The sequence below is a fragment of the Drosophila arizonae genome, chromosome 3 (assembly GCF_054131065.1).
Source record: "Drosophila arizonae isolate 15081-1271.41 chromosome 3, UAZ_ARI_1.0, whole genome shotgun sequence".
Classification (NCBI taxonomy): Eukaryota; Metazoa; Arthropoda; class Insecta; order Diptera; family Drosophilidae; genus Drosophila; species Drosophila arizonae.
The window spans coordinates 33,377,899-33,403,668 of NC_142923.1; the positions used below are offsets into that span (position 1 = coordinate 33,377,899).

Here is a 25,770-nt window from a genome sequence, read left to right on the forward strand (position 1 = left end):
TACACACATATTCACCATATGATTACGCTCTGAAAGATCGTATGTCTACAAAAGAAATTATTCAACAAATAAATTCTCATAATATTGCCCACATTGCAGCGCAGCCCAAGCGCAGTCGCTGCTTACTGCGCAGTCAGCAGAGCGCGTATGTCTGCATGTATGCATGTGTGCATAAGAGAAGTGCAGAAAGAGTAAAATATCAGCTTAGGGGGTTCAGGGTATCTCCCAGTCGATCAGACTGGACCCTTCTTACTTGTTTTTATACTCATTCACGAAAGTGAATTAGTATATTGGCTTTCTGCAGTGTCCGTCCGTCTGTCCGTATGAGCGCAGTTTATTTCGGCGCTATTGATATTGGGCTGATGATAGATGAAAATACTGAGAAAGAATTGAGTTTCACGACGCACGCACACAAAAGCACATACACGTAGCAATGATATATATATGTGTGTGCACAACAGTTTGTGCAAATTGTAAAGCCCAAAATTTGCCGTTGGTCTGCCTTGTGAAGTGAGCACATGCATACATACATTTGTGTATGTGTATGCTTGTATGGGATGGCAAGCTAATTGTCTCTGGATTTAGTAGTTTGTAAATTTTGTATGATTTGAATCGTAGGGTGACTATCAAATGGGCCATTATGACTTAATTATGAATTTTTGACAATAATGAGTAAAGCTTGAGTATAATATGACATGTGTATTTCATATATTGCAAAGCATTTAATAAAGTTAGTAGTGTTTTACGATAATTTTTTCAGTTGAAAATGTGTATAAAATAATTTTAATTACATATAATTATTTACGGATATAAACACATTTATAAACTTGATTAGCAATAATAATATATAAATGTACTTATGTACATATGTATGTTCATACATAGTACATCTGTGTAAAGGGGTTATGACAGCAGGTCACAAATGCTCATACATGTGGCAAGGGACTACAAGTGTGTGTGTGCATGCCCGTCGCGAGATCATATTCTTTATGCGCCTCAACGCATTCATACCCTTCCCATAAATATATATCGAAACGCTAAAATTTTGTTTGCATAAATGTCGCAAACGATTTTAAGATTTCGGTATACTCTTCACTCAAAAGGAAAGAGCTGGGACCGTCGCGAAGAAATTTCAATTTTTGTGCGCTGCTGAGCTTCATGATTTGAGAGCCCACAGAGAGAGAGAGAGAGCGAGTTAGGGAGAGAGAGGGAGAGTAAGACAAATAACGCAAATCGCATACATGACCATTTCGTTTGCGTGCTTAGAGCGCACTGATTTCGTCGTGCTATCTTTCATTACCCGAGCCTTCCAATACCAAGCCGAGCGAATACGAAGTTGGCCGGGACCTGCTAGACAGATGTTGCGGCGTGGAAAAACATTGCTCTACATGTCTATGTGTTGTTTGGTCAGTGATAGAGCACAGAGAGATCTTTTGTTCAACAGTCGACCATCTCGGCCGAGCGCATGAAGCGAAATGATTTTGTGTTCCCATATTTTCGTAGCCCGACCCTAAAAGTGAGGAGCCGAGCAAATACGAAGTGGTCACTACTTGTCTGGTCTATGTGTTCTGTGGTTAGAGCCATAGACTAGAGCGAATCCAAAGCTGTCTGGGGTGTTAAACCCTCAGAAAAAGCGTGCAAAAAGCTTTCCACTAGTTGGGTTTTAACCCCCACCCCTAAAACACACAAGCTATAATCGAAATGTACTAACGTTTTCTGCCTAAATCCATTCTTTTTTTTTTAATGCAATAAAATTGAACAAATACAAATTTTATAAATTTAGCAATATTTAAGAAATGTGCTTCTACACGGTCAAAACCAACTCCAAGATTAGAATTTTGTTCCATATATCGATACTACGAAAACCATATCGATGTTTTTCCAAAATCGGGAAGAAAAATAGATTATAACGATACCGATCCGATATTTTTGAAAGTAGTTTAATACTTTGAGTTTTTTCACAATGCGCGCCTGGGTTGCAGTTGTTTACTAAAAAGTGGAAATTTTACAACTGAAAACGGCTTTGATTATTACAATTGCATATTTTAAATGGTAGGTTTGAATGAATCTGGTTATGTATGCATATTTTAGTGTCAGTGTAAGAATTTCCGAATATCATTATTTATGCCTTTAGCCATGCCATGGAAACATGAAAGCATACTAATACATATTTACATACATATAAATGTATGTACATACATATGTTCAAACCAACTTACTTAGTCTGCCAATAATATTTTGGCACATGAACTTTACTTTTATTTAATAATCAGTTTATAACTTAGAACAAGTAAGAGATCTTTAATCGGGAGTGGACAACTACATATGAGGTAGCCCATCGGGAAATTTATATATGTATGTAGGTTTTTAAGTGCGGTTCCATCGTAACCCACATACATATGTATGTATGTATTAGAGGGCTGCATGGGTGCCAAAAAAAACGTGACCGAATTAACAATGCTCATATTGAGATGTGTGGCACCGAGACCAAAACTAAAATTGCCTGAGTATGTGAGTGCGATCGTATGTGACTTAGACGCACAATATTGTATTGAGCGAATAAGAATAAATAAGTTTTTTGCTTCGATGAGTATACAATGGAGGACAAAAGTATTTTGACAACGTATTGCAAAAACTTTAACCGCTTATTTCTGCGTGCTGAAAGAGCTATCGGTACCCATTATATTTTTTAGAGATAGCAAACATACTAGGCTTTAAATGACCAAAATATTGCAGTGATAACATAGCTCATTATTTTTCTATAATAATTTGCATGGCGGATTATCATTATTTGGGTGAACAAAAGTATTTTGACATTAATATTTATTAAATAAAACGAGACAAAAACTTAACAATGGTCATAGTAACTAAAATATTAATAAGAATTAAACCCTCCTTTCCCTATCTGAAAGCGTCTAGGGATCGATCTAACCAAATTTTGTAATGTTTCTATTGAAAAATCCTGCTAAGGTCCTCAAACGTCAGCAATCCATCTCCTTGGGCGTTCTTGATAAGTCTAAGCTACGTTTTACTTTTTCGTAAGCCTACACATTCTCTATAATATTGAGATCAGAGCGCTGAGGTGGCCATATGTATTGACTTCAATTTTCCCAGAAAATTCAGTTATAATATGGACCTTGTGGCATGGAGCATTGACCTGCTGCAGTATACATGATTTTCCAATGAGCCAGTGACCGGAATTCGATAAGTGGTCATTCAGGGCACGTAAATAATTATCCCTCTTAATTTTTTCATTAATTAATATCAAATTGGAGAGGCTATTGACACATGCGATCCCCAGAGCATTACCGATTCTTCAGCACGTGGGTACATATGCCTCTTTTTTGCGAATATTCCTTGCCAACCTGTTATAAATCGCTTTTTTTTTTTATCCAGGATACCCAAAGGAACTATCGTCCATCCATAATACTTTTCCCCAGAAGAATTGCGGCTTGCCTATGAAGGTTTAAGCAAATCGATACCTTTTTAGTTTATTTTATAGTGATATTAAGACTATTGGAAGATCTATAACGTAGAAAAATTTGCCTTCTTTCGCCGAATTGTGATAGTTTTTCTGCTTATTGATAATTTATGATTATTTTTGGGCCTAATCGACATGAATTTTAGGAAAATTCTCACATTTTCTTTAAGATTTGTCAATATGATGCGGCCTTCTACAGGTTTTTTTAACGAATTTTCCGATCTGGCCTTCTTGTTTGAGTGAATCAGTTTTTTATTATACCCTGAACCCATTTTCAATGATTTTCAATTTCAACCGAAATTGCATAAATTGCATATAAGCATACATTAAAAATTTGAAGACTTTAGCAATAAGGTTATCGATTTCTAATGATAAACTCGATATCCGCGCTGTAATTACGGACATTTTAAAAAAGAATTAAAGTCTCTAGCTCTTAGGTCTTCTTTATTATACCGTGAACCAATTTTCCATGGGAAATCAGGGTATAATGGTTTTGTTAAATGTATGTAACAGGCAGAAGGAGGCGTGGCAGACCCCACAAAGTATATATATTCTTGATCAGGGTGACGAGCTGAGTTGATTTGGCACTGTCCGTCTGTCTGTCCGTCCGTCCGTCCGCATGAGTGCGTCGATCTCAGAAGTTATAAGAGCTAGAGGGCTGAAATTTGGCATGCATACCCGTAAGTACCATACGCAGTACGAGTTTGCTTTATTTTTTTTTCGATAAATCGTCCGATAACATTTTTATCGAGAATAATCGAAACATTGATTTTGTTTTTTTAGCCTAATTTGAACATTTTTAGACATTTTAGTCTTCAAATTTGCGTTGTATATAAAGTTAACCGATACAAAGATTTTGTAATTTACATATTTTGGATACCACGCCCCCTTCTCCCCCAATTTGTAAAAAACGCATTTCAAGTACTAGAGACTTGGGCTTTGGAATGTACACACATATTCACCATATGATTACGCTCTGAAAGATCGTATGTCTACAAAAGAAATTATTCAACAAATAAATTCTCATAATATTGCCCACATTGCAGCGCAGCCCAAGCGCAGTCGCTGCTTACTGCGCAGTCAGCAGAGCGCGTATGTCTGCATGTATGCATGTGTGCATAAGAGAAGTGCAGAAAGAGTAAAATATCAGCTTAGGGGGTTCAGGGTATCTCCCAGTCGATCAGACTGGACCCTTCTTACTTGTTTTTATACTCATTCACGAAAGTGAATTAGTATATTGGCTTTCTGCAGTGTCCGTCCGTCTGTCCGTATGAGCGCAGTTTATTTCGGCGCTATTGATATTGGGCTGATGATAGATGAAAATACTGAGAAAGAATTGAGTTTCACGACGCACGCACACAAAAGCACATACACGTAGCAATGATATATATATGTGTGTGCACAACAGTTTGTGCAAATTGTAAAGCCCAAAATTTGCCGTTGGTCTGCCTTGTGAAGTGAGCACATGCATACATACATTTGTGTATGTGTATGCTTGTATGGGATGGCAAGCTAATTGTCTCTGGATTTAGTAGTTTGTAAATTTTGTATGATTTGAATCGTAGGGTGACTATCAAATGGGCCATTATGACTTAATTATGAATTTTTGACAATAATGAGTAAAGCTTGAGTATAATATGACATGTGTATTTCATATATTGCAAAGCATTTAATAAAGTTAGTAGTGTTTTACGATAATTTTTTCAGTTGAAAATGTGTATAAAATAATTTTAATTACATATAATTATTTACGGATATAAACACATTTATAAACTTGATTAGCAATAATAATATATAAATGTACTTATGTACATATGTATGTTCATACATAGTACATCTGTGTAAAGGGGTTATGACAGCAGGTCACAAATGCTCATACATGTGGCAAGGGACTACAAGTGTGTGTGTGCATGCCCGTCGCGAGATCATATTCTTTATGCGCCTCAACGCATTCATACCCTTCCCATAAATATATATCGAAACGCTAAAATTTTGTTTGCATAAATGTCGCAAACGATTTTAAGATTTCGGTATACTCTTCAGTCAAAAGGAAAGAGCTGGGACCGTCGCGAAGAAATTTCAATTTTTGTGCGCTGCTGAGCTTCATGATTTGAGAGCCCACAGAGAGAGAGAGAGCGAGTTAGGGAGAGAGAGGGAGAGTAAGACAAATAACGCAAATCGCATACATGACCATTTCGTTTGCGTGCTTAGAGCGCACTGATTTCGTCGTGCTATCTTTCATTACCCGAGCCTTCCAATACCAAGCCGAGCGAATACGAAGTTGGCCGGGACCTGCTAGACAGATGTTGCGGCGTGGAAAAACATTGCTCTACATGTCTATGTGTTGTTTGGTCAGTGATAGAGCACAGAGAGATCTTTTGTTCAACAGTCGACCATCTCGGCCGAGCGCATGAAGCGAAATGATTTTGTGTTCCCATATTTTCGTAGCCCGACCCTAAAAGTGAGGAGCCGAGCAAATACGAAGTGGTCACTACTTGTCTGGTCTATGTGTTCTGTGGTTAGAGCCATAGACTAGAGCGAATCCAAAGCTGTCTGGGGTGTTAAACCCTCAGAAAAAGCGTGCAAAAAGCTTTCCACTAGTTGGGTTTTAACCCCCACCCCTAAAACACACAAGCTATAATCGAAATGTACTAACGTTTTCTGCCTAAATCCATTCTTTTTTTTTTAATGCAATAAAATTGAACAAATACAAATTTTATAAATTTAGCAATATTTAAGAAATGTGCTTCTACACGGTCAAAACCAACTCCAAGATTAGAATTTTGTTCCATATATCGATACTACGAAAACCATATCGATGTTTTTCCAAAATCGGGAAGAAAAATAGATTATAACGATACCGATCCGATATTTTTGAAAGTAGTTTAATACTTTGAGTTTTTTCACAATGCGCGCCTGGGTTGCAGTTGTTTACTAAAAAGTGGAAATTTTACAACTGAAAACGGCTTTGATTATTACAATTGCATATTTTAAATGGTAGGCTTGAATGAATCTGGTTATGTATGCATATTTTAGTGTCAGTGTAAGAATTTCCGAATATCATTATTTATGCCTTTAGCCATGCCATGGAAACATGAAAGCATACTAATACATATTTACATACATATAAATGTATGTACATACATATGTTCAAACCAACTTACTTAGTCTGCCAATAATATTTTGGCACATGAACTTTACTTTTATTTAATAATCAGTTTATAACTTATAACAAGTAAGAGATCTTTAATCGGGAGTGGACAACTACATATGAGGTAGCCCATCGGGAAATTTATATATGTATGTAGGTTTTTAAGTGCGGTTCCATCGTAACCCACATACATATGTATGTATGTATTAGAGGGCTGCATGGGTGCCAAAAAAACGTGACCGAATTAACAATGCTCATATTGAGAGGTGTGGCACCGAGGCCAAAACTAAAATTGCCTGAGTATGTGAGTGCGATCGTATGTGACTTAGACGCACAATATTGTATTGAGCGAATAAGAATAAATAAGTTTTTTGCTTCGATGAGTATACAATGGAGGACAAAAGTATTTTGACAACGTATTGCAAAAACTTTAACCGCTTATTTCTGCGTGCTGAAAGAGCTATCGGTACCCATTATATTTTTTAGAGATAGCAAACATACTAGGCTTTAAATGACCAAAATATTGCAGTGATAACATAGCTCATTATTTTTCTATAATAATTTGCATGGCGGATTATCATTATTTGGGTGAACAAAAGTATTTTGACATTAATATTTATTAAATAAAACGAGACAAAAACTTAACAATGGTCATAGTAACTAAAATATTAATAAGAATTAAACCCTCCTTTCCCTATCTGAAAGCGTCTAGGGATCGATCTAACCAAATTTTGTAATGTTTCTATTGAAAAATCCTGCTAAGGTCCTCAAACGTCAGCAATCCATCTCCTTGGGCGTTCTTGATAAGTCTAAGCTACGTTTTACTTTTTCGTAAGCCTACACATTCTCTATAATATTGAGATCAGAGCGCTGAGGTGGCCATATGTATTGACTTAAATTTTCCCAGAAAATTCAGTTATAATATGGACCTTGTGGCATGGAGCATTGACCTGCTGCAGTATACATGATTTTCCAATGAGCCAGTGACCGGAATTCGATAAGTGGTCATTCAGGGCACGTAAATAATTATCCCTCTTAATTTTTTCATTAATTAATATCAAATTGGAGAGGCTATTGACACATGCGATCCCCAGAGCATTACCGATTCTTCAGCACGTGGGTACATATGCCTCTTTTTTGCGAATATTCCTTGGCAACCTGTTATAAATCGCTTTTTTTTTTTTATCCAGGATACCCAAAGGAACTATCGTGCATCCATAATACTTTTCCCCAGAAGAATTGCGGCTTGCCTATGAAGGTTTAAGCAAATCGATACCTTTTTAGTTTATTTTATAGTGATATTAAGACTATTGGAAGATCTATAACGTAGAAAAATTTGCCTTCTTTCGCCGAATTGTGATAGTTTTTCTGCTTATTGATAATTTATGATTATTTTTGGGCCTAATCGACATGAATTTTAGGAAAATTCTCACATTTTCTTTAAGATTTGTCAATATGATGCGGCCTTCTACAGGTTTTTTTAACGAATTTTCCGATCTGGCCTTCTTGTTTGAGTGAATCAGTTTTTTATTATACCCTGAACCCATTTTCAATGATTTTCAATTTCAACCGAAATTGCATAAATTGCATATAAGCATACATTAAAAATTTGTAGACTTTAGCAATAAGGTTATCGATTTCTAATGATAAACTCGATATCCGCGCTGTAATTACGGACATTTTAAAAAAGAATTAAAGTCTCTAGCTCTTAGGTCTTCTTTATTATACCGTGAACCAATTTTCCATGGGAAATCAGGGTATAATGGTTTTGTTAAATGTATGTAACAGGCAGAAGGAGGCGTGGCAGACCCCACAAAGTATATATATTCTTGATCAGGGTGACGAGCTGAGTATGTATGAACGCGTCGATTTCAGAAGATATGCGCTACAAACTTGAAATTTATATACCCTGAGCCCATTGAAAATGGGAAATCAGCATAGCTCGCAAATAACTGTTAACACTTTTTGGTTGTCTGCAAAAAAGTGTCTTTCAGTGACACAGTCACAAAAACTCAGACAGAAACTGTTTTTGTCGCGTCTGGCTTATCTCTCTCGCGCTCTGAGGGAGATAGTTGTTTCTGTTTTCGTTTCCTCAAGTCAAACACTGATCGTTTGCTTGAGTTAAATGAAGTAACGGTAAGTTGCGTTTGTATGGGTAATCACGCGCGATTGCTGCGTTCTTTTTGTATGTATGTATGCGTGTATTTACATGCACACGAAGGCAAAAACATTTTCTGCTGAGTTTGTTAGTCAAAGTGTTTTTTGCTGAGAGGCTTTGTGTGAGGGAAAATCGTGTTAGTGTTACGCGGAACTCATGTGAGAGCGTCACACGAATGAGTCATCGCATTGCGTCTGAGCGAAACAGATGCTAAAGAAAACAGAGAGTGACGCTCAGAGAGAGACGTGTCTGCACAATTTGTTTTGGTTATGTTGCGAGAAAGAGAATAAACGAAAAAACGCTCAACTCTCATTTGCAAGCTCTGGAAATCAGGGTATAATGGTTTTGTGAAAAAGTATGTTACGGGCAGAAGGAGGCGTGGCAGACCCCACAAAGTATATATAGTCTTGATCAGCGCAACGAGCTGAGTCGATATAGCCCTGTACGTCTGTCTGTCCGTCCGTCCGTCCGCATGAGTGCGTCGATCTCAGAAGTTATAAGAGCTAGAGAGCTGAAATTTGGCATGCATACCCGTAAGTACCATACGCAGTACGAGTTTGCTTTATTTTTTTTCGATAAATCGTCCGATAACATTTTTATCGAGAATAATCGAAACATTGATTTTGTTTTTTTAGCCTAATTTGAACATTTTTAGACATTTTAGTCTTCAAATTTGCGTTGTATATAAAGTTAACCGATACAAAGATTTTGTAATTTACATATTTTGGATACCACGCCCCCTTCTCCCCCAATTTGTAAAAAACGCATTTCAAGTACTAGAGACTTGGGCTTTGGAATGTACACACATATTCACCATATGATTACGCTCTGAAAGATCGTATGTCTACAAAAGAAATTATTCAACAAATAAATTCTCATAATATTGCCCACATTGCAGCGCAGCCCAAGCGCAGTCGCTGCTTACTGCGCAGTCAGCAGAGCGCGTATGTCTGCATGTATGCATGTGTGCATAAGAGAAGTGCAGAAAGAGTAAAATATCAGCTTAGGGGGTTCAGGGTATCTCCCAGTCGATCAGACTGGACCCTTCTTACTTGTTTTTATACTCATTCACGAAAGTGAATTAGTATATTGGCTTTCTGCAGTGTCCGTCCGTCTGTCCGTATGAGCGCAGTTTATTTCGACGCTATTGATATTGGGCTGATGATAGATGAAAATACTGAGAAAGAATTGAGTTTCACGACGCACGCACACAAAAGCACATACACGTAGCAATGATATATATATGTGTGTGCACAACAGTTTGTGCAAATTGTAAAGCCCAAAATTTGCCGTTGGTCTGCCTTGTGAAGTGAGCACATGCATACATACATTTGTGTATGTGTATGCTTGTATGGGATGGCAAGCTAATTGTCTCTGGATTTAGTAGTTTGTAAATTTTGTATGATTTGAATCGTAGGGTGACTATCAAATGGGCCATTATGACTTAATTATGAATTTTTGACAATAATGAGTAAAGCTTGAGTATAATATGACATGTGTATTTCATATATTGCAAAGCATTTAATAAAGTTAGTAGTGTTTTACGATAATTTTTTCAGTTGAAAATGTGTATAAAATAATTTTAATTACATATAATTATTTACGGATATAAACACATTTATAAACTTGATTAGCAATAATAATATATAAATGTAATTATGTACATATGTATGTTCATACATAGTACATCTGTGTAAAGGGGTTATGACAGCAGGTCACAAATGCTCATACATGTGGCAAGGGACTACAAGTGTGTGTGTGCATGCCCGTCGCGAGATCATATTCTTTATGCGCCTCAACGCATTCATACCCTTCCCATAAATATATATCGAAACGCTAAAATTTTGTTTGCATAAATGTCGCAAACGATTTTAAGATTTCGGTATACTCTTCACTCAAAAAGAAAAGAGCTGGGACCGTCGCGAAGAAATTTCAATTTTTGTGCGCTGCTGAGCTTCATGATTTGAGAGCCCACAGAGAGAGAGAGAGAGAGCGAGTTAGGGAGAGAGAGGGAGAGTAAGACAAATAACGCAAATCGCATACATGACCATTTCGTTTGCGTGCTTAGAGCGCACTGATTTCGTCGTGCTATCTTTCATTACCCGAGCCTTCCAATACCAAGCCGAGCGAATACGAAGTTGGCCGGGACCTGCTAGACAGATGTTGCGGCGTGGAAAAACATTGCTCTACATGTCTATGTGTTGTTTGGTCAGTGATAGAGCACAGAGAGATCTTTTGTTCAACAGTCGACCATCTCGGCCGAGCGCATGAAGCGAAATGATTTTGTGTTCCCATATTTTCGTAGCCCGACCCTAAAAGTGAGGAGCCGAGCAAATACGAAGTGGTCACTACTTGTCCGGTCTATGTGTTCTGTGGTTAGAGCCATAGACTAGAGCGAATCAAAAGCTGTCTGGGGTGTTAAACCCTCAGAAAAAGCGTGCAAAAAGCTTTCCACTAGTTGGGTTTTAACCCCCACCCCTAAAACACACAAGCTATAATCGAAATGTACTAACGTTTTCTGCCTAAATCCATTCTTTTTTTTTAATGCAATAAAATTGAACAAATACAAATTTTATAAATTTAGCAATATTTAAGAAATGTGCTTCTACACGGTCAAAACCAACTCCAAGATTAGAATTTTGTTCCATATATCGATACTACGAAAACCATATCGATGTTTTTCCAAAATCGGGAAGAAAAATAGATTATAACGATACCGATCCGATATTTTTGAAAGTAGTTTAATACTTTGAGTTTTTTCACAATGCGCGCCTGGGTTGCAGTTGTTTACTAAAAAGTGGAAATTTTACAACTGAAAACGGCTTTGATTATTACAATTGCATATTTTAAATGGTAGGCTTGAATGAATCTGGTTACGTGCGACTTTGATAGAGAATAAATATGATAAATAATAGGATTATTATCAATATTATATTTTTTAGTGAAAAACTATTTAATAACACACATTTAACAACAATTTTTTTAAAATAATATTAAACAGTTTTTTTTTTATATTTTAAATAAGAATTAATTGAATTAAATGCCCGTGTTGCTCGAAGGAAGCCACTTATCTCTGAAGCAAATAAAATCAAACGGATGGATTTCGCCAGAAAATACTTGGAAGTCAGTCCTGAGTACTGGAACCAAGTGATATTTAGTGATGAGAGCAAATTCTGTATATTTGGTATCAAGGGGAGAAAGCTTGTGTGGCGAAAGAGAGGCACTGCGTTCGACGTACAAAATCTAACTCCAACCGTTAAGCACGGCGGTGGTGGCGTAATGGTGTGGGGGTGTATGGCAGCAAGTGGAGTAGGCAATTTGGCTTTTATTGAGTCCACAATGAACCATATGGATTACCTCCATATCTTAAAAAACAATTTACACCAAAGCGCCAGACAATTGGGTCTTGGGGAGGACTTTGTCTTTCAACATGACAATGATCCCAAACACACAGCTCACAATGTCAAGCTCTGGTTGCTCTATAATACCAGATACCAGCTTCATTCGCCTCCCCAGTCACCCGACCTTAATCCCATAGAGCATTTATGGGATTTTTTGGAGCGCAGGATCAGAGACCGAATAATTACTTCAAAGGACATGCTCAAATCGGTTCTGATGGAGGAGTGGCTCAAAATTCCGGCTGATTTCACCCGGAAATTGGTGGCATCGATGCCAAAACGGTTGGAAGAGACCAAGAAGCGAAAGGGGTATCCAACCTCATATTAATTTTTAAATTTTCATTGAAAAAAAGTTATTTTTGGTTTTGTTTTTTAGTTTGTACGCAAACTTTTTCTAAGTGAATTTTCGTTGTTTTTTTCTTATTTAAAATATAAAAAAAAAAAACTGTTTAATATTATTTAAAAAAAATTGTTGTTAAATGTGTGTTATTAAATAGTTTTTCACTAAAAAATATAATATTGATAATAATCCTATTATTTATCATATTTATTCTCTATCAAAGTCGCACGTTAGGCCTGTACGCATAGTTTTTCTGGCAAGTGTATGTACTACTGTACTACTCAGCATTTCTGAAAGAGTATCTTGAACTTGGTCACATGTCACGCGTTCTTCTAAATTCATTCCATCTATGCAGATATTTTCTTCCTCATCACTGCGTTCTGAAGGATGATAGCACAACTACCAAGCTTCGCGTCGTCTTTGATGGATCTGCATCTACACCAATTGGGCATTCGTTGAATTACATTCTAATGTCAGGTCCCGTCATTCAGCCAAAATTAGTCGACATATTATTGCGTTTCCGATCTTATCCAGTTGCACTCACCGGCGATATTTGCAAAATGTATCGTTGCGTGAAAGTACCTGAGCCGGACAGCTATCTACAATGCATTTTATGGAGGAATTCGCCAGAAGATGAGTTGGAAGTTTTCAGGCTTGATACGGTAACATATGGAACAAAACCAGCGTCATTTTTGTCTGCGCGCCATGCATCAGCTTGCCGTAGATGAAAGGAACGCATTCCCAGTCGGGTCCGACGTACTGCTTCGCGATTTCTATGTTGATGATTTGATTAGTGGAGGAAATTCAGTCGAAGAAGCAAGGCTTGTTATGCAAGAGACAGCTGGAATCTTGGCGTGTGGGAAGTTTAAATTGAGGAAGTGGTGTTCAAGCCATCCCATGGTGCTGGACGGCGTAACAGACTGCGACAAGGAATCGCTCATTAGGTTCAATGATAGCAGCGACATTACAAAGACACTTGGCCTTGCATGGGATCCGGCATCTGATCAACTTCTTTTCTCATATCTAGCCCTGAATTTAGCCTCTAAGCCCTCCAGGCGCTCTGTTCTCTCGTCTATTGCTAGGTTTTATGATCCCCTCGGCCTGGTCGGCCCAGTAATAACGAAGGCTAAAATTTTTTTGCACCAACTCTGGAGGCATAAACTTGATTGGGACGAGAGTCTCCCGTCTGCATGTCACACTGCATGGCTAGACATTTGCAGCAACTTTGGCAATGGTCTTAGTAGTGAATTTCCCAGGATCGAAGGTTGAGGTCCATGGATTCTGCGATGCCAGCATCGAGGCATACGGAGCTTGCATTTATATTGTATCCAGAGGTCAGCATACCATCAGCAGGTTACTTTGCTCTAAGTCTCGAGCTGCGCCTCTAAATACGCTCACGGTTCCCAAGCTGGAACTATGCGGGGCAGAGTTGCTTGCGCGTCTAATGAATGAAGTGGCTCGCTTAGGCATTTTCGCAGGCGAGTTTCATTGTTGGTCTGGCTCTACTGTTGCGCTTTCTTGGATCAATGACGAGCCCGGACGATTTAACGTTTTTGTTTCAAATCGTATCGCCACGATACAAGATCTCACATCAGCAATGGAATGGCACTATATACCTTCAACACTGAATCCCGCGGATATATTATCTCGGGGTGCATTGCCCTCGGATTTAAATGCATCATTACATTGGTTCAACGGTCCAGGTTTCCTCTGTAAGCCCAGATCTCAGTGGCCAGTCTCAGCACTTCCAGAAAGAACTTCAATTGAGCGTCGAAGAACTGTGCTTCCTGTAAAGGACGCAGTCCATGATGTCTCTATGGACTGCAAGTTTGTGAATTCTTTCGGCCGCTTGCAGCGTACGTTTGCATACGTATCAAAGATTATTAAAAAAAGTCATGGTCCAGGAGTAACCCTAGCAGACATCCGGAACGGCACTCATATACTGTTAAGAATGATTCAACGAGCACATCTCTCAGACGACACAAATGCTCTTCGAAATAAAGGAATGGTTCCGTCATCCAGCAGTCTAGCCTCGCTGTCACCGTTCCTTGATGAAATTGGGCTGCTACGTGTCGATGGTGGCCTCCTTCGTCCTTCAGTGAGCCAAACCTGACAGGGCTCAATTTTAATCGTTTGGATGCTTGGCAGCGCGTGAGCTATCTCCAGCAGGTGTTCTGGACTCGTTGGCGGGACGAATATCTCAACTTGTTACAACAGCGAGCGAAATGGAGAACCTCCAAACCTGGCTTGGCTGTTGCCAACATAGTTCTTGTGAAGGATGAGAATCTACCTTCACTTAAGTGGCCACTAGCCAGAATAATCGAACTTATCCCTGGAAGTGATGTCGTTGCACGGGTAGCCCTACTAAAAACTGAAGCTGTCGACATTAGAAGAGCTACAAATAAGCTGTTCTTGTTGCCCCTTAAGGATTCTGTTGAAGACTAAGTCTTCAACGGGGGGAGGATGTTGGGCTCATTGCTTCAATGTAATTAAGAGCGGCAATTCATAAAATATTTTATCATTTAAGAGAATTTGTAACGGAGATCACGCTCTCCCTTTTGCGTTGTCTCTTTCACCCACGCACCGGCTCAGCTTAATCCGCCGGCTCGCGTACATTGTAGTTAGTATGCAATTAACTCTTGTTTAGAGCAGATGCAGTGTTAGATTGACTATTACAAACATAGTAGCGGAAAGCACGACAGCCTAGTCGCTTGCTCGCGTCTATCACATAAACTCCGTAAACTCTAATAATCGCTAATAAACTAATCATTAAGACAATTCAATCGTTTAATAATTTAGAGCTATTCGAAAAATCTCGATAGCTCAACAGTGGATTTTTTCGGTTTTTGATTTCTAATTCTTTGAATTTAGCTAATTTAGTCTTGCAACTTTTTTGTATTTGTTAAGAACATACTAATATACATACATACTAATACTTTGCTCGGTACTGTATATGTAAGTCTGCACGCATAGCATCAAGCATTTCAGCCTTATACACGGGCTCATTTGCATGTGCGTATGTGTGTACACATAAACGCGTACTGTAGCATATTCTAAGAATCTCAGTTGCGATTGACTTGTCTTTGAATTGTTTGTGAATTTCCAGCCGTTGCACTAGCTTTTCTTTGCTATATGGCGTCATAACAATAATGTGATTTCGTTTCAATGCGATGGTGCTGTAGGCTGAAGCGTTGGGGACCTTTATTTTAGTTATTTCGACAAACATGCTATTTGACTAGGGCGCAAGTTCAAGTCACGCGGAAAACTCTTTTTTGTAAATTGCAAATTTTTGTTATTTTAGCTGCTTTTATATATTTTTTTAATTTCCTAATTGTTTCTTTCCGTATTATGAATATTACGTTTATTTATAAATATAAATAAATAAATAGATGGCTGAAGCATATAAATGACGCAATTCGGGCACTATAAATGCCGATTGCCCCACACCCCTAGTGGCCGTAGACTCCTCATTTTTTCCAGTTCTTAGAACGAGCAACCGGTAACCTAATTTATTTTATTTTATTTTGATAATTAGCTGTCTTATCTAAAAATTTGAAATCATTCGGTTGGCTGGAATAATTATAAGAAATAAAAATGTAAAAAAATGTAAATGTAAAAAAGTCAAATGTTACAGTTTTGCACCCGGGTCGTTTTTCAACAAATGTATTTATTAATAATTTTTTAATAATTAATGCATAGCTCTTTTGACTTTTTTGGTTATTAATGTAATTTGCCATCATGTTTGTGTACCGTCGTACCATTTCAGCAAGAATAGCGCACCAAATGTCATTGTTCTTATTCCTATAATTCGCAGGCTGCAATTTTAAATGTGTCCATATATTTACAATGATATTCATGTCTGAAGAATATTCAGGACGCTCAAGGGACTTGAATCTTTGCCATATTATCCACTTATTGACCAGATTAGACGTGTTCTTTGACTCATTGTTCTGCATTTTTCAGTAGTAAACCCCATATGCTCACTTAATTCTCCCAAATTCTTTTGTAAACTGATCAGGTATTGCTCGTGAAACGTTATTCCATCGATTAAAACCAAGAGGCCTGCAAAATATTTTTTTATTCTCCCCTAAACCAAAAGAGAGTTGGAGAGTTGGAGCTTTTAGCTAATGCCAGCTAATGTCCCCCCACGTCTAATTCACCCCCTCACCCTCACATTTGTAAAAGGCGTATTTCAAATACTAGGGACTTGTGCTTTGGCAAATACATGCATATCTATTTTATATTCATAATCTCAAAGTTTCATGAAGAAAGTACATCCAATAGAAAAGCTATTGAACAATTAAGTTCCCTTAGTAAGCCACCATTGTCGTCAATGCGTTTTTATGCGTGCGTGCGTATCTCTGTGTGTGTGCGTGTGTATGCCTGTGTGTGTATGCGTGTGTGTGTCTTGTGCCTTGTGTAAGCAGAAAGACGTGAAAAATGATTGAAACAGCTATTGCTCGAAGGGTTCAGGGGATCTCGTAGTCGGGCAGTCTCGACTAGAGCTTTCTTACTTTTTCGTTTTTTCTCTGCAAACTGCGATGCAACTCATACAATGGAGGACAAAAGTATTTTGACAACGCATTGCAAAAACTTTAACCGCTTATTTCTGCGTGCTGAGAGAGGTAACGGTACCCATTATATTTTTTAGAGAGAGCAAACATACTAGGCTTTAAGTGACCAAAATATTGCATTGATGACATGACTATTTTTCTATAATTATTTGCATGGCGGATTATCATTATTTGGGTGGACAAAAGTATTTTGACATTCCCTTTCAAATTAATTTTCGGTAATTTGCTTGGATTCAAATATACAAATTCTTCTTTTTAAGTTATTTTTGGTGTCCTCTTTAATAATAGCCATTATTTGATCATAGTTTTCGGTAACTTATGGGCAAACAACGTGATTAAGTGAAATCATTAAAAAACAAGTAAGAAAGCTCTAGTCGAGAGTGCTCGACTAGATACTACCCTGAACCCAACAAATAAAAATGCCCATTTAGTATGGCTGAAATTTCAATTTCAATGTATTAAAAATATAAATAAAATACCAAACTCATTTAATAAAATATAAAAATATTTTGAAACCATTAAAAAAGTTAACATCAGTTGCACCGATCGGGATTCGAACCACAACTTCTCGATCGCGCGTCATGCAGCTAACACACTAGGCCACCTCACTCCTACTAGTGGCGCTGGCAAAACTCACTGTTGCTGCGCCATCTACCAAATCTAAACGAAACTAACAGCTGATGTGATTCAAAGAATGTTTTTGTTGTAGCTGCTGCACGTGCGTTTGTTAATTGGCCAAATATTTGATTATTTTTTATTAATTTTTGACTGAACGGAATTTAATGAAACTTTCGGCATATGATCTACATATTATATTGAATATTTGAGAAATTTAAAGAGAAGAAAAATCATTCACAATTAGCTATAGTGGCATCTAACTTGAACTTGAATGTTTTTACTCGATAAAAACATAATGGGATGATTTATCGAATTTGAAAAGCAAACACGACATCCGCGCTGTATTGTACCCTCAAGAATATATATACTTTGTGGGGTCTGCCACGCCTCCTTCTGCCCGTTACATACATTTCAACAAAACCATTATACCCTGATTTCCCATTGAAAATGGGTATAAGTATAATCACTGTATATATGTACATACATATGTTTATTTTTTCAAAACATACGTTTTTATAGAATCTGCATTTTGGTTAGATCTTAAATCTGTCAGCAGAAGCTTCAGAGCAGAAAAAGCCCTTTACACCGAAACCTGGGTGGCAGGCATTGAATGAACATAATGTCCACGTTTAAGTCTATAGGCGTTGGCGAATATCCATAAATATCGGCTCTGGCCAATTTGAGCTCCGGTTCGTCCTTTTCCTCAGACTCTGCCAGACGCAACCTCAATGGAGTTCAAGTAGGCATTCAAAAATGAACATGTGCTTTGCGATGTCAATTCAAGCCCATAGTCCGGTTGGGTCGACGATGTCTGTGAGGTTTTTGGAGAAGTTCCTTTATCAGTTGTTTGGCTCTCCTGATAAAGAAGCAAAAAACGTAATTATTAATTGCTATTAAATATGGCTCTATTAGGCTCACATTCTTATTATTGACGCCAGCCGAAGTGGATTCTTCAGAAGAAGAATCCGCCGAATTCTGGGATCCAAATAAATTGAAGAGAGAATGACTTCATGACATGTACTCATCGGCATTGCACTCCTGAAGGAACGCTTACAAATTTTGCAAACCGTAACTTCTTGGTCCACTTTAAAACAAAACAAGTAAGAAAGCTCTAGTCGAGACTGCTCGACTACGAGATCGATCCCCTGAACCCTTCGAGCAATAGCTATTTCAATCATTTTTCGCGTCTTTCTGATTACGTAAAACACACGCACACAAACACACACATGCATACACCCACACGCACACACATACACACATATATTCACACACATATTTACACACAAACACCCACGCCTAACTCTTAAGTTTTGAATGAAGTCTTTATTAGAGGCCTGCATGAGTATGCTTGCTTGTGGTCGTCTTCCAAATATACTGATACTTGCAATTGTTTGAGCATACCAAGCATTGCTGCAAAACTAAACGAATGGTACTCGAAGTCGCCAAGTATTCTGTTTTACTTTACTTCTTACGCTTTAAGCAGAGTAAAACAAAAACCTTGACTTTTACTTTGAGCGCCGTTGCTGAGCAAAAATCAGGCTAGAATTGGCTAAAAATTGAAAATAAATGCTAGAATAGCAACCTAGATTATAACAAGTAAGAAAGCTCTAGTCGAGACTGCTCGACTACGAGATCCCCTGAACCCTTGGAGCAATAGATATTTCAATAATTTTTCGCGTCTTTCAGCTTACACAAGAAACACGCACACACACACACACAGGCATACATACACACACACGCATACAGACACAAACGCATACACACACTCACATGCACACACACATACACAAACACATACATACACATACACAAACACATACACTCACAAGCCCCCACGCATAAACGCATGGGCTGCAGTGTGCGCTTACTATGAGAACTTAATTGTTTAATAACTTTTTTTATGGACGTACGATCTTCATGAAACTTTCAGATTATGATTATAACATGGATATGCATGTAATTGCCAAAGCACAAGTCTCTAGTATTTGAAATACGCTTTTTACAAAAGTGAGGGTGAGGGGGTGAATTTAAGGGTGGGGGGTAAATTTTAACAAAAACCGAAATTGTATAAATTGCATATAAGCATACATTAAAAATTTGGAGACTCTAGCAATAAAGGTGTAGAAGATATAATTTTATAACTGGTTTTCGATAAGGTTTTTTATCGATAAAAAAAAGATCGGGATGAGTTATCGAATTTTAATGATAAACTTGATATGCGCGCTGTAATTACGGACATTTAAAAAAAAATTTGAAGTCTCTAGCTCTTATATCTTCTGAAATCGACGCGTTCATACATACGGACAGACGGACAGACGGACAGACAGACGGACAGGGCCAAATCAACTCAGCTCGTCACCCTGATCAAGAATATATATACTTTGTGGGGTCTGCCACACCTCCTTCTCCCTGTTACATACATTTCAACAAAACCATTATACCCTGATTTCCCATTGAAAATGGGTTCAGGGTATAAAAACTAACTGATATGTTTAGAAACTAACATTTTTTTCTTTTTTGCTGAAATTCAAAATGTTTTATAGTCTACTCAGTAATATGCTGCAATAACTGGCATCACTAGCTGATAGCTAAAACGAAAACAATACTTGAATTATGCTTTATCGTTTCCTTCGTTCGTTGCTTCCTTTCTGTACAAGCATCTTCATACCGAAATGTTCGGTATGTGAGCAATGCTCGTTTTGTTTCGTTCGTCCACGATGCTTTGGCTTACACTATTTGAACAAAACGAAACAGTGTGAAACCAAGCACCACCAAGACACGGGTGTCTCGTTTAGCGTTTGAGACGTATTCGTGCAGACCTCTAGTCTTTATTCAGAAAAATGTCTTAAGCTCTAACAATATTTAAGATTAGGCCGCGTTTTGGCGCTGACGGTGACACCGACAGGGAAGCGGCTGCTATATATATATAAGAAAAGAGAAAGAGTTGCATGTCTAATGTAGGTCATATGCCCTGTTGGGTCAAACATGCTGACCTTGCGCATGTTAGGCTGTTCCCATTCAGCTGGAAACTCAGATTACACATGCACTAGAACAGTGCTTTTGATATTTATTGCTAATACTTGCAATAATTTTTTACAGTATTTAGTCAACATAATGGACATGCTACACCTCCCCTTTTAGAAAAATAATATCATAATGTAGCTATTTATAACGATTTGTGGTATTACAATAATATATAACAATAATATATATATAACTATAAATTTTAATTTAATAATATTTTATTTATTTTGTAAAAAAGTTAATTTTAGCCTGGGGCAAAATCAGTCAGACTCAGTAGAGAAGCCATTTCGATCAGGAGGTTAATATAAAATGAGAGAAAAAAGGGGCAAATAAGAAAAGTGGGGGAAATAAGAAAATTCAGCACGCTTTATTTTGGATTCACTACTTCTTTATTTCTATTTTTATACCCTGAACCCATTTTCAATGGGAAATCAGGGTATAATGGTTTTGTTGAAATGTATGTAACAGGCAGAAGGAGGCGTGGCAGACCCCACAAAGTATATATATTCTTGATCAGGGTGACGAGCTAAGTCGATTTGGTCCTGTCCGTCTGTCCGTATGTTTGAACGCTCCGATTTCCGAAGATATAAAAGCTAGAGACCTCAAATTTTTTTAAAATGTCCATATTTACATCGCTGATATCGAGCTTATCATTAAAAATCGATAGCTCGTCCCGATCTTTTTTATCCATAAAAAACCTTATCGAAAACCAGTTATAAAATTATATCTTCTACACCTTTATTGCTAGTCTCCAAATTTTTAATGTATGCTTATATGCAATTTATACAATTTCGGTTTTTGTTAAAATTTACCCCCCACCTCTAAATTCACCCCCTCACCCTCACTTTTGTAAAAAGCGTATTTCAAATACTAGAGACTTGTGCTTTGGCAAATACATGCATATTCATGTTATAATCATAATCTGAAAGTTTCGTATGTTCACAAAAAAAGTCTTCATAGTAAGCGCACACTGCAGCCCATGCGTGTTTATGCGTGTGTGTGTACGTGTGTGTGTATGTGTTTGTGTATGTGAGTGTGTAAATGTTTGGGTATGTGTGTGTATGTTCGTGCGTGTGTGTGTATGTGTGTGTTTTTTTTTTTTTATATTCGTTTATTTAAAATCTTATTATACTACACGTGGTCGTGGTGGTGGCTCGGATAGCGCGCGATGCTTGCGGGACGGCCGTAAAGCATTTCGTCACAAGCACTATGCGCTACCTTAGCCTGTTACAGCTCGTCTTCTTATTCGCTCGACTCTGCGCAGCTCCATCATGACTGCGGCCGCGAAGGTGCTTGTTAGTTCCCAAGCTTCCTCCGACTCCAGCATGGCGTTGACTATGTTGCCCGCTCTGATGGAGCGGGTCCTAGACGACGCCTCTCCTCCAGGAACCGTCCACATACGAAGAGGATGTGGTTGGCGTCTTCCACATGCCCTCGCCCGCACCAGGGGCACTCAGTCAGTTTCCTCGTGACCAAAGCGCTTCAAATAGCTCCGAAAGCATCCATGGCCTGAGAGGATCTGCGAAAGATAGAAGTTAACCTCGCCGTGTTTGCGGTTAACCCATGGTTCGATCTCCGGGATGAGCTTGTGCGTCCACCACCCTTTAGCTGAGCTATTCCACTTCCTTTGCCATCGTGCAATGCTGTTAGCCCTGATAACGTTGTGTCGCACAGGCGCGTGCGAATTCCGCTCCACGGATTCAGCGACCAGGTACTCCAATGGCACCATGCCGGCTATGACAAGCGCCGCATCATCAGAGATAGTCCTGAAAGCGCGGCTGCGCTCAAATGTCCCGGCTGTAGGTCGGCGTTGCCATCGCTCTTGACCATATTGGCGCAGCATAGAGGATGACAGACCTAATGACGCTCATTAGAAGAAGACGTCGTTGCTGTTTAGGTGTGTGTGTGTGTTTGTATGTGTGCGTGTTTCTTGTTTAAGCTGAAAGACGCGAAATTATTGAAATTGCTATTGCTATATGGGTTCAGGAGACCTCGTAGTCGAGCAGTCTCGATTAGAGCTGTCTTACTTGTTCACTCCACAATTTTTCACTTACCTTTTTTCTGCGAACTAACTCTATCTCACACTTGCTTTGTTTTTTATACTCATTCACGAAAGTGAAATGAGTATATTGGTCATATGCAATGTCCGTCTTGCTGTCTGTCCGTATGAACGAAATCTATTTCGGCGCTATTGAAGCTAGAGACTTGAACTTTGCGTGTTGCGTATGTGTATACTCGTGTATATAATTATACCCTGAACCCATTTTCAATGGAAAATCAGGGTATAATGGTTTTGTTGAAATGTATGTAACAGGCAGAAGGAGGTGTGGCAGACCACATAAAGTATATATATTCTTGATCAGGGTAACGAGCTGAGTTGATTTGGCCCTGTCCGTCTGTCTGTCCGTCCGTCCGTCCGTATGTATGAACGCGTCGATCTCAGAAGATATAAGAGCTAGAGACTTGAAATTTTTTTTCCTAGGTCCATGTATATCACGCGCATATCGAGTTTTTCTCTATATATCGATAATTTCTTCCGTTATTTTATTATCGATTAAAAGCCTTATCGAAAGCTAGTTATTTAATTATATCTCCTACACCTTTAGAGCTAGAACTTCCAAATTTTAAATGTAGACTTATATGTATTTTATATAATTTCGACTTTTGTTGTAATTTACCCACCCTTATATCCTCCCCCCCCCCCCTCACCCTCACCTTTGTAAAAGGTATATTTAAAGTACTAGATGCTTGTGCTTTGGAATGTACACACATTTTCACCATATGATTACGCTCTCTAAGTTTCATTAAGATTGTACGTCTAGAAATTAAATTATTAAACAAATAAATTCTTATAATTTTGCCCACACTGCAGCGCAGTCCAAGCGCAGTCGCTGCTTACTGCGCAGTTAGCAGAGCGCGTTCTAATACGTTCGTGTGTACGTATGTGTGCCGAAAAGAAGTGCAGAGTGATTAGAATATTAGATTAGAGGGTTCAGGGTTCAGTCTCGACTAGAGTCTTCTTAAATGTTTTAATTTCATTTCGGCCCACTGTGCACTTCGAGGGCATATCCGACACATCAGCTCTAGCATTAAAGTCAGTTCTATAATTATGTACTTTTCCGTACTTGAAACACAGAAAACTAAAATATCTAAATTAATTCTTCTTTCTCTCTTTTCTTATATCTCACTCGTGCTCTTCTTATTTCATTTTCAGTCACACTTTTCCACACTCTGCCTATAACCGCGAATACTCTATCTCGTTTCTCTCTAACTATTTTTTTGCCTCAGCACATACCCACTCGTACCCTACCGTTGATGCTTGACCAAAAGAGTAGCAACGGTTACTGCAACGGTAATTGCACAAACGCATGATTTTGGCGCGGTTAGGTACAGCATGCACCAAAACGTCTCGAGCATTCACGAATTCGACCGTTGCAGTACTATGGTTGCATATACAAGGGTTTAACATTGTGTACACTATTAAAATATTTTCGTAAACGAAACGATCCTGATTGCCTCTTATCCTGTATATAGGATAAAAGGGTTCCCTATGCATGGCCTGTTTGGCTCTGGAGCGGGGCCTTTCTGCCGTTCGTGTCCATAAAAACGGTAAAGTGGCGTGATCTGGGGAGGCCAAATAACGTGGCAGCCTCCAAATTGTCTAGTACTATCACCCGGCCCGAACGGCAAGCAGCATTGCTGAATATGTAGGAGCGAAAGAGGACCTTGACCCCTTCCCAGTCGCGAGGGTCTCTCCTACAGTGCCGGCGTCGCATATTCATGTATGCATATAAACGCACAGCAAATACGTACGTTCATATACATTAATACGTGTATACCTATATTGCTCCTCACAAGCTAAGCTAAATTATTTATATTAACCAACTGATCAGTATTATTTGTATTTAAAAGACGGATAAATGTAAATAATGTATTTCCTGGTTAGGTATTAAAATAGATTCTTCTTTTGTGTCTATTTCAATTTTCCTTATTACTTGTGATCTTGCTGGTAGAAGTAGCGAATTTGTATCAGAACTGCAACTGCATTTTGGAAAATTTAAAATATTGGAACTAATTATATACCAATCTTCAGATGGTTTACAGTCCATTCCGCAATAGAATCTTTTTATAAAATAAATGCTAATAATTCCATCATATGATATTGAAAAATTTGATTCAATTTTATGAAAATCATATGGAAGTATATATTTATCTGTTTGTAACTCTATTGACACCAGACCTTGGGACTTTATTACTCATTGGCCTTTGCCTCGAATACTTATCAGGTATCCCGTGTTGCATGTTTTGATATACATCTGAATCAGCTTTAAGAAGTAAAATATCTACACCTGTGTCTATATGAAATGTTAGTTTTCTCTTTGCTGATACATTTTCAAAAGTTAATTGTGTGAACCTTCGTATTGTTATTTATTTATTTATTTTAATTTCTTTTAATTTTCTGAAGGGATTTCTGAGTTTCCCGAAGTATTCTGAGTAACTTTGACATTGCTATTATTATTTCTGTTGTTTCGATTTTCACCTCTATCATGATAATAGCCTCAGTTACCCCTGTTATAGCTATTATTCATTTGTCTATAGTTCAGCACATCTATTTGCCGACCTGACAATTTATACAATTTGTTATTTTTCTTTATATAAAAAGTATATACATATTTTGTTTTTATACACTGAACCCATTGAAAATGCGAAATCAGGGCATAATGATTTTGTTGAAATGTATGCAACAGGAATCATCGCAGACCCCATAAAGTGATCAGGACGACGAGCTGAATCGATATAGCCCTGTCCTTATGAGCAAACCGATCTCTGAAGATATAAGAGCTAGAGAGCTGAATTTGGCATGCATACTTATCTTATTTTTCCAGTGATTCATCCGAAACCTTTTTCATCGAGAAAAATCGAAAAATCGACTTTGTTTTTTTCAGCCTAATTTGAACACTTTTAGACCTGGTGATTTCAAATTTGCGTTGTATATAAAGTTAATGGATACTAAGGTTTTCTTTTT

General features: G+C 38.1%; 1 protein-coding gene and 1 long non-coding RNA gene across 10 annotated transcripts in view; one reads left to right on the forward strand and one right to left on the reverse strand.

Moving 5' to 3' along the window:
* Window positions 1–3,003: 3,003 nt before the first annotated feature.
* MFS17 (Major Facilitator Superfamily Transporter 17) overlaps window positions 3,004–25,770 on the forward strand; it is a 46,941-nt gene continuing 24,174 nt past the window's right edge. The window contains exons 1-2 of one of the 9 annotated variants that reach the window (XM_089466334.1): window positions 3,004–6,478; window positions 7,540–11,643. The gene's annotated coding sequence lies outside the window, so the exon portion shown is untranslated. Of the gene's footprint in view, window positions 6,479–6,594; window positions 6,757–7,539; window positions 11,644–25,770 lie in introns of those variants that run through there. The other 8 variants (XM_089466332.1, XR_016269555.1, XM_089466335.1 and 5 more) reach the window with 8 other exon arrangements.
* Window positions 18,179–19,995, reverse strand: LOC149270134 (uncharacterized). Its single transcript, XR_016269560.1, has 2 exons — window positions 18,639–19,995; window positions 18,179–18,576 (listed from the first exon to the last, which is right to left on the reverse strand). It is a non-coding gene; the product is annotated as an uncharacterized LOC149270134 (long non-coding RNA).